This window comes from Pocillopora damicornis, chromosome 5 (assembly GCF_964200805.1).
Source record: "Pocillopora damicornis chromosome 5, jaPocDami1.2, whole genome shotgun sequence".
Classification (NCBI taxonomy): domain Eukaryota; kingdom Metazoa; phylum Cnidaria; class Anthozoa; order Scleractinia; family Pocilloporidae; genus Pocillopora; species Pocillopora damicornis.
Genome location: NC_142674.1, coordinates 22,308,608 through 22,317,661, shown reverse-complemented (window position 1 = coordinate 22,317,661; position 9,054 = coordinate 22,308,608). Strand labels below are relative to the sequence as shown.

The 9,054-nt window shown below is 36.7% G+C and overlaps 2 long non-coding RNA genes across 2 annotated transcripts; both read left to right on the top strand.

Annotated features, from left to right (window-relative positions):
* Nucleotides 1-2,891: 2,891 nt before the first annotated feature.
* LOC149045982 (uncharacterized) lies at nt 2,892-5,276 on the top strand. The gene is made up of 2 exons (XR_016186710.1): nt 2,892-3,046; nt 3,642-5,276. It is a non-coding gene; the product is annotated as an uncharacterized LOC149045982 (long non-coding RNA).
* Nucleotides 5,277-6,597: 1,321 nt separating this feature from the next.
* LOC149045981 (uncharacterized) lies at nt 6,598-7,912 on the top strand. Its single transcript, XR_016186711.1, has 2 exons — nt 6,598-6,759; nt 7,300-7,912. It is a non-coding gene; the product is annotated as an uncharacterized LOC149045981 (long non-coding RNA).
* The last annotated feature ends 1,142 nt before the right edge of the window (nt 7,913-9,054 follow it).

The following is a 9,054-nucleotide window of genomic DNA, read 5'->3' as shown; positions in this document are numbered from 1 at the left end:
AACGAGGTCAGATTCCCTTACGGGACCGAGAAACTTAAAAAAAATCTGCCCAGCACTCAGCCAGAGCTTTCGCAAACTGATTAATAATAGCGCCCGACTTGTCGGTGATTAATATGTTAAGTACAAAAAATAGGCCACCTCCGAGCTCTCGTGGTTCACTGATCCTGCGCGAGAACGAGGCTAGGTGCGAAGTCGTCCTCATAGGTGCGTAAAAAGGATAAAGGGCAGAGGTGGTGAAAATGAGCAAATTTTTTTTAAATTCAGTGTAGGAGAGAGAAAAAAACTATTTGCAAGACAGACATTCAGTTCATTGATGGTGGCAAAAAAAGAAAAAAGCAGAACTGTTCGATTTATGCCAGAAAGCTGTAGCACGGTAGCATATCGAACTAGCCGCTTCTGCCGAAGGCCGCAAAAGGCTCAGAGTTGAAGGAGAATTTACAAACAAGTGAGGGCAAATTTCCAACACCTTAAATGTTGAATGCTTGGACGCACAACTTCTGTAACTTTCCAGAGTTCTTGTTTAGTGTTCGTATGCAGCCTGGCCAAGGCTAGCCTCAGTTTCTTCTATGTCATCGTTTAACCATGGTTTTTTTTTTTTGCTGATTCGTAGCGAGGGCCTTCTTTAATTGGCGAAATGATCTAAACGAAACGAATTAGAAATCTGTTATTTGCGAAATGGGCACAGAATCTTTAAATAAGCAAAATGGAAAGTTGAAATTTGCAGTGCGGTAACCATAACCAGCCAGAAGGATGAATCGGTCAGTTCGTCACTGGCGTAGATTGCATACATAACTTCGACTATAATGTTGGCTATCATTAACATCTGAACACCAACCTAAACATTTTTACTGATTTCATTCCATCTTCAAAGATTTCTGTTTTAAAAAAGGGCAATGGCATGCTACTATGTTTCCTGCTGAAAAGGAATACGTGACGCTTATAATTCAAGCACAGGCGTACCAAGCTCACAGCTCAGAAAAAGCAAAATATTATAGTCACGAAAGCGTCATGCGTTGTGTGACGCGGTGTTAAGTTGTTACTCGAGTAACCGTTGAGGATTTGAACGCGTTCTAAGAAATAGTAGAAGGAAAGAAATATTTTCGACTTACAACGCTAAATATTCCGAAATATGAACATTTTACACGTAATATTAATAAAACTTACTCACTCCTTGTGTGTCCGTTGAGGCTTCTAGTGTTCTCTGCCATCTAGGCTTGCTTTGCCATCACTGTCATTCCTGTTATATGACGGAGTCAAGCTTGATGAAGCAAAGCGAACCTCTACCAAGTTCATTTCATGTGGCGAAAGACCTCAGATCATTCAGTTACCGACAACCAATCCTACCTTCTCGAATGGCGCATTCAGGCTCTCAAAACGAAGTTGTCCTCAGTTGCCATATAAATAACTACTCAAGCGAGTAAGTCGTGGTGTTTGAAAACCCTACAATGTTTTCGATAATGAAAGCTCAAAACACAATAGTAAATCAACAGGAAACCGGTGATCAATAAAGGTATATGTGCGAAAAGTCTCGAGTTTTCCCTTACCATATTTTGCGTGAAAGCAGTTGTCTCTTTTGGGGGTCTTCGTTTGAAATTTTGGGCGGGAAATTTTGGGCGCGGACGGCCAAAATTGATCCGCTGCGCATGCCCAATGTATGACCGCTGTGCATTATGTTCTCTTCTCGAATTTAGACCAGGTTTGTATTCAGTGTCCTGCCGGCTCTTCCTTCATTTTATCATGGCGGCAAAACTGCCAAGATAATTAATTAATCTAGTCTCGAAAATTTAAAAAAAAGACGGCCCTCAATTGTTTATACATTCAACGAACTACATACAGACGAGTCAAAGGAAAAGTTAAACCAATACTTCCTTTGTAAAGTTAACCGTGTAACTGAGGGGACCTCACAACCGTTTGGCCGTGGAAGGTCTGGATACGAGAACACTTCCGGCGTGTCAAGGATTCAGGATTTTGAACACAAATACTCTAGTTTACCCATGGAAAACATAATTTTCAGCCTTCGTGTTCTTGGATATTTACAGCAATATTCTTTGTTCAGGGAAACGTTTGTTGCCTTTTGTCATCAGAGTACTGTTTACTGGGATTTAAAGGGAACAACAATTATTTTGAATTTTTAAGTAACCAAAGTACATTTTCTTCCTAGATAGGTTTTTTCCCCTTTGGTTTGGCGATATCCAATTACGACTCACCATTGTCGTGAATATTCTAGCTTTCAAAGTTTAAAAGTCATCCGTTCTTCAAATCATTGTCAACAAACGTTTCGTGCAATTCGCGTTTTCACACTTTTAAAGTCAAGGCAACCTGTTTACGCACTTCTCCGACAACTGAAAAAAATTGAAACGGAAAACTAAAAGGAAACTTTAACTTCACCTTAATTTCAGGAAATGTCTTAAGGTCAACAGCATTTTCAATTTTCATCGTTACTCTGTTCAAAATAATTTACAGAGAGGAAATCGCTAGTTTCGTCATTTGTCTAATACCACGTTTTCAAACTATAGCTGATTGACAGCTACGGACTAAAAAACGTCATAAAGTGTTTTGTTTTACAAATTTTGCTCTATAGTTGGTGCCAAACCAAAATAAAAAATAAAAAGGACTACAATAAATATCTCACAAGGATTGTTATAGATTGAGATCGGCTAACCTTCAAAGAAAGAATCCGAGCCAACCGAAAATGTCCTTTTATGAAGTTTATTAGGAAAAAAAAACTTTACGTGAATGATACAGCAACGAGACAGGTGATTACCAACGCCGTAAAAAAGCGATGTTTTCCCATTGGCTCGGGTTCTTTTCAGTTCCCCTTTGTAATATTTCCTACTTATCACCTTTTCAAAAGAAAAAGTTTACTCCTGCATGGAAACTAAATGCAAATTACTTCAGTTTAGATTGCGTTGGTTTTCAAAAGGAAAAAAATTGTCTTATCTGATCGCGGTTATCAGAAATAAACGATTTCCTGGGATGAAAAGTGTATCGCTATAGAATTTCTCGTTTGGTCATCATGTAAAAATTAGGAGTCATTTCCTCGAAAGTAAGTACGCCGCGTTTTCTTTTTTTTTTCACTAAAAGCATAAGTGTATAACCACATGGTATTGCAACGAGTACATTTTCTCTGCATCAGTGCCGTGTGCAAATCTTATCTTTCAAAGGAGACTTCAGTCTAAATCTAATTCATGAGAGAGGTTTAACTTCATTCAGTCGGATTATTTCAAATTCAAGTAAGAAAAACGATAAATTAGCACTGTTTCAACAATACGAACTCGCAACTGGATGGATTTTAGCTATATCCAAACAAACACAATCTTTAATGCATCAATACTATCACTTTTAGTACAGCTGGACGAAAAAGTATTTATTATTCTGTTTTGAATGGTTGAACATTTTCCTTTGATGGGGTTAGCTGTTTTTTTTATTCGTTCGAATGAAATTCCGTCCTCTTCGCAACTTGATTCGCTTTGGTTTATCTACCAAGTATAATAACATGGGTCTCTTTATTAAGATAATGGTTGGTTCTTCTCGATTGCTGGATTATGTTAACAGATCCACGTTCGAACAAATCTCCTCGCCCTGGCACAAGCGCGAAAGTTGTACTGTTCTTTTTTTCCTTCTTCTTCTTTAACTTTCAGACTCAAGCTTTTAGTATGAGAACCAAAGTATTCCAGAAGCTCCCCAACTTCTGCGCCATTTCTACCTTGTTTTCTGTTTTCTTGACTTTCAGACTGAAAATTTCAATATAAAAAACATTATTTTCAACCAACTCTCCAACTTCACGCATGGCTTGACTCCTGTCAGTGTTGTTCCGCTGCAAGATAATTCTTGGTATGACTGGCTCAATTCGTCCCCGATGATCGCCAGTTTATTAGCGACTGATTCAATCGCCTCCATGGTTTGTTCGCGATCCGAATTTGCAGCAGAAGAGAATTGTCGTGTTTGACCAGACTTGTAACCTTGCCCGCCCATGACCGGTTCTTTTAGTTAATTGAATCTCCTGCAAGAGTAAGCATTAACATTATTACTGACTGATAACTCACTGCAAAGGTCGCTGTTAAAAATCTATTTCAGACATCGAAAATAAAGGTTCTTTAGAAACCCTCTTAACCACGAAGGTATTTGTAACATTCACGTATCTTCATTGATCATTTTAACGTTAATTGTATGAAACCAACATTTGGTAAAGTTTGTTATCTTCTCAAGATTCGCAGTCGTAAAAATTATATCAAAGAAACACATTAAAAACAGGAAATATAGCAAAGCTCGACTAGACATCCAAAACTTATCCGACTACAGATAACAACAATTAGAATTGTCTGTTGAAAATTGAAGAAAAAAAGTGCGTGTACATTGACTTAAGTCATCGATACAAAGTCTTAACTTTTTAGTATATGATAAGATCTAATGAACGAAATTCAACTTACCCAAAAATGTATCTTTTCAGTAACAGGTTTGTCGTATCTCCCACCAAAGCTGGTTGAGGCATAAACTGTTATGAGCGGAGGAAGAGATGCGGTTCTTTTAAAGGTCACAAGAGCTCCAAAAAAATCACGAATCGCGAAAAAAACATCACGATATCACTCTTGGTAACAATACATCACGAGCGTTTCACGGGATAAAATCACGACAGCAAATTTTGATATTAAATCAATTCCTCTTACGCTTTTAGACTATGGGTCGAAAAAGTTGTCATTAGGAGAGCCTGTACTGATAAAATTTACCACAGAAATTGAGCAAAGTGAGCGTGAAATTCGATTTTTGATTTCGTGTGGCTAGCGTGAAATAAAACCCTGTGTTGTTTTCAACCAATATGAAAGCGTGATTCTTTACCATCCTTAATTTGAGTGTCATAAATTGTCTTTACTACTCACGACATGCTTGGTATGTAAATGTAATAGAAAAACAATACTCAGATTGAAAAATCTTAGGGCTGCAAAACTAATACAGAAAAATAGCCACTTGTTAGAGGTGTAAACAGCAATATAGTTAAGTATTAATTTTTGTTAAGCATACTGTATTGAAAAAATATTTGAAAAAGAATATTTTGACTGTTTCATCAATAGCCTTGGAAGTGTTGCATTGGAGAAGTTGACATAGTGGTGTCAATAATGAAGATTGACTGATATTTTCCCCCGTTTTTGAGAATATATTGAAGCAGTTAACTGATTCTAGTTCCGAATCTTCTTGACAAACTATTGTACAAGTTGGAAACGATTTTAACTGTGTATAACGTCAATTTTAAAAAGGCAATAAATCATTATAAGTCATAACGTTTCTCCTACAAACGGTACTCGACACGAAGAGAGCGCAACCGCTGACAAGAGTTTAGTGACAAATCTAAATATAAACACTTGAAAGGGCCTCTTTCCGCAGAGTAAAGCTCCCCTTGACTTCAATCTAACTACGCAAGGGAGATCTTTCTCATTTTTTCAGCAGAAATCAGTTATATCGAAATCTTTTCGCTGCAATCCCTGTATCCAGTATGCCATCAAAGTTTGTCACCCTAATGGCCGCCTTCCAAAGTTTTCATGGTGAAAAAGAGTCGAATGAATTCATTGCCCGTTTTACGGATATAGCCATAAATGTAAAGAAGATATTCTCAGCCCCAAATCGATGCCGCAAATTAACCCTTTACACCCTAATGTCAGTATGCATATTCTCCAAACTGTTCTCTACACATATCCTTAGGAGCTGACAAAGAATTTATTTTACAATCAAGAACTTCTTTAGCTGCTGATCATTTCCATTATTCTCATGACATTATTGTGTGATTCAAGTCAAAGGTTCAAGGTTCAAGGTTTGATAAACTCAGTTATATTTTTTATCATAAACTAAGCTAAGAAATCTAGTGTCTAATATGGTCAAGTCTACGTATCATTAAAAATGATCGCTGTTTTGATTACCACAATTTTATCTGTATGTGAATATTACTATCGACAAATTCAGATTTAGAATCACGCACTGCTACCATGTATAACAAAGCAATGAAAACAAAGATCGCTTATGGACTTTCGAATTAACAACCATTAACATATTCTTAAGTGCAACAGTAATTATGTTTGTAAAGGAAACTAGAAAATCGTTCATAACTTTTCCTTTGCGAATACATATCATTTGAACAAACATTAAACTAGCGTTAAATTTAAGCACTAGAAACTCGTGTTGATAGAATGCGATTTGTCTGCCCTATTTGGACTTTTTTTCAGAATGGCAATCTGAATGAAATTTCAATAATCGAGTATAATGACAGGCCAAACATGACGTTATTGATAATTCCAATTCATGACACTTCTTTGAGGTGAGACAAAAGATTCCCGCTCTCAGTGAGTCCAAAACAGGACAACGAGTTAGTTTAGGGTGCAAAACACGAAACCACCGAAAGTCAAGGTTTTGGACGACAAAATTTCTTTAGAGCCGGGAGAACGAAAATTAAACATAAAAACTCCGTGTCTTTCTAGATAAGTATGAAACTAATCTTATAATTCAGTAAAATTTTCTCTCGTGATGTTGTTCTGTGACGTCCTTCTCCGATACCTTGTTGCCAATGGATACGTGATCTCGTGAGATTTTGATCGAGTTTCGTGATTTGTTGTTATTGTTATGGACCTATAAAGAGCCGCACATTTCCGGAGCTTATAAAAATTCAACGATTGATCCAGCCCCAGTGAGACAAGCGTGAAACATCAACCGTAAGCTTGAAACACCATAACTAACTTTGAGCACCAAATCAACTCTAGAAGGATAAATCATCAGGTAAGTTTGGTTCGAACACTACTCTAATTCGACTTTTCACTCAAGTATCCAACTTCAGACGCTTAACGAGCCATTTCTACAATATATCTCCGATTAAATGTTCTCCTAACTCTTTCCTCAAATCTGAGGAATCTTGAAATTCGATTATCTGCAATTACGTTTTCGATACAAAAAATACAACAGTTAAACATGCCTCAAGGGGTTAGGGTCGAAAAACGATCTCTTTAGATATAACGTGATTGGAAGGCTAAACTTAAACATAACAGGGAAATTTTAAGACCCACTTAGCGAACGGAACTCAACAAAATTTCATTTTCGCTCGGTACCTTCGGTCATTTTGCAATATCGTAAAAATATTTGCATTTGCGGTAAATCGTTCATTGCTTGATTTATCTCTTCGATGTATTTGAGGATTAGAAAAAAGTAGGCGGAATCAGGGATAAATCTAATCGTGTTTTTAGTAAACTTTTCTTAACCTACCTCATTTAATCACAACATGTATTGAAACATTTTAACCTCTGATAACTCTAACTCTTGCAGGAGATTTACGCCCGGGAGAGCTTGAAGTTCGAATTACTGGAAATTTTGACGATGGACGGGAAACATTGCAACTCAAGTCGCACCGCGCCAGTCGCTTTAGTTACAAAGACAAACGATAAACACACCATGGAAGTGATTAAATCTGTTGCCAACAAGCTGGCTATCATCGGAGACGAACTGAATCATTCATACCAAAAATTCTCGTGCAGTGGAGTTTCTTTGGCTGGACCAAATTCATGCGGGCAATCGGAGAGATGGTTGTAAATTGCGCTTTTTATACTGAGAGCTAGTGTCTGAAAGTCAAAGCAAACAGAGGGCGAGTTGGAAAAGCACGCCGCAAATGAAATATTTTAAGAGGGCCAGATCCCACGTAAAAAAGAGTTGGACAGATGTTTGACAATTACAATATCAGAAATGCAAGGAAAAATGCCTTGTAAAGGAGAGTTAACAACGATAGTCATCTTAAAAGGGATAAGCTTAAATGCATAGTATGTTTGTGACAAAGCCAAGCCCTGTTCTAATCGCTTTAATGGACGAAATTCGGTAGGAGATACCTCACAAATGGTAAAAAAATTCAGAAATGCGAATAATAAATAGTTTTTTTGTTTTGTTTTGTTTTTTTGCAAAGTCGTGAGCTAAACGCTATGACAATAATAAAGAATTATTGTTATTAAAAATGCAATCATTTGTTATCTGAAAACTCTACAAATTTATTGAATTTACCCTTCGCTTTTAGCACAAGAATACCATCGAGTTAATAGAAAGCAATTTAGTCTGTTTACGTAACTAAATAATTATAAGATTTCTGGTAGACTCACGGAAGAGACATAATTGGCACCGCTGAAAAAGATGCGGTGTAAACCGTTCTTTTTATAATCACAAAAATCACAAAATAACAAAATTTCTCGCTTACTCTCTGGATAAATAGCTTCATCACCGATACGAAAACTCGGAAGTTGCAGTGAAAACATTCTTATTAAGAAAACTTGGCCTATGACCGATGAGATCAATCTAGATTAGTTTAGAATCTGAAAACGCATCACATCCAAAACTAAGACAATTTGCATATCCATGCGTCACCATACAGCTGAAAACAACTTCTTTGAAAAAGTGTTAAGTGCAAAATATAACAATGGGGTGGAAAAGAAAGAACCATCCAATAGGAAAACACCTCTTTCAAACTACATCCATAATTGCTCCTTACAAATTCGTATCAAGGACTTTTTTCCTCTACCTTGGAATAAATAAAGAATTCCCATAGCTACGCGTTTTTGTTGAAATACGGTGCCCTTACATGTTCCGTCGTAACTAGAAATATTTGTGCCATGCGAAGTCCTGTAAGAGTGATTGTTTTTTATTTCACTCTTCTGATTCATAAATATATTGGAAAAATACATCGACAAAAGAGTTAACTTTTCAAAAGCTTTAATTCACACTTACGTACAACATAATTGAACAATATTGACTCACGAAAAACGAACCGATGCGTTAGCTGAAAATTCTAAATTTTATGTCCTTTATTTGGCTTTAATATTCAAGGGAGATGTTAGAAGGTTTTCTGAACTTTTTATCTGAAAGGCAAGCTATAGGCGCTTTGAACATTTTTCATGATCAAAGAGTACAAAAAGAAACTAATTTTCTTGAGTGTTGAATAGCAAACAGTCCATTCAATGACTTAACATCTGTGAAGAAACCGCTTTGTAATTGTCATAGACTCGCACGAAACATGCAGTGGTAACGAAAAGAATCTCGTTC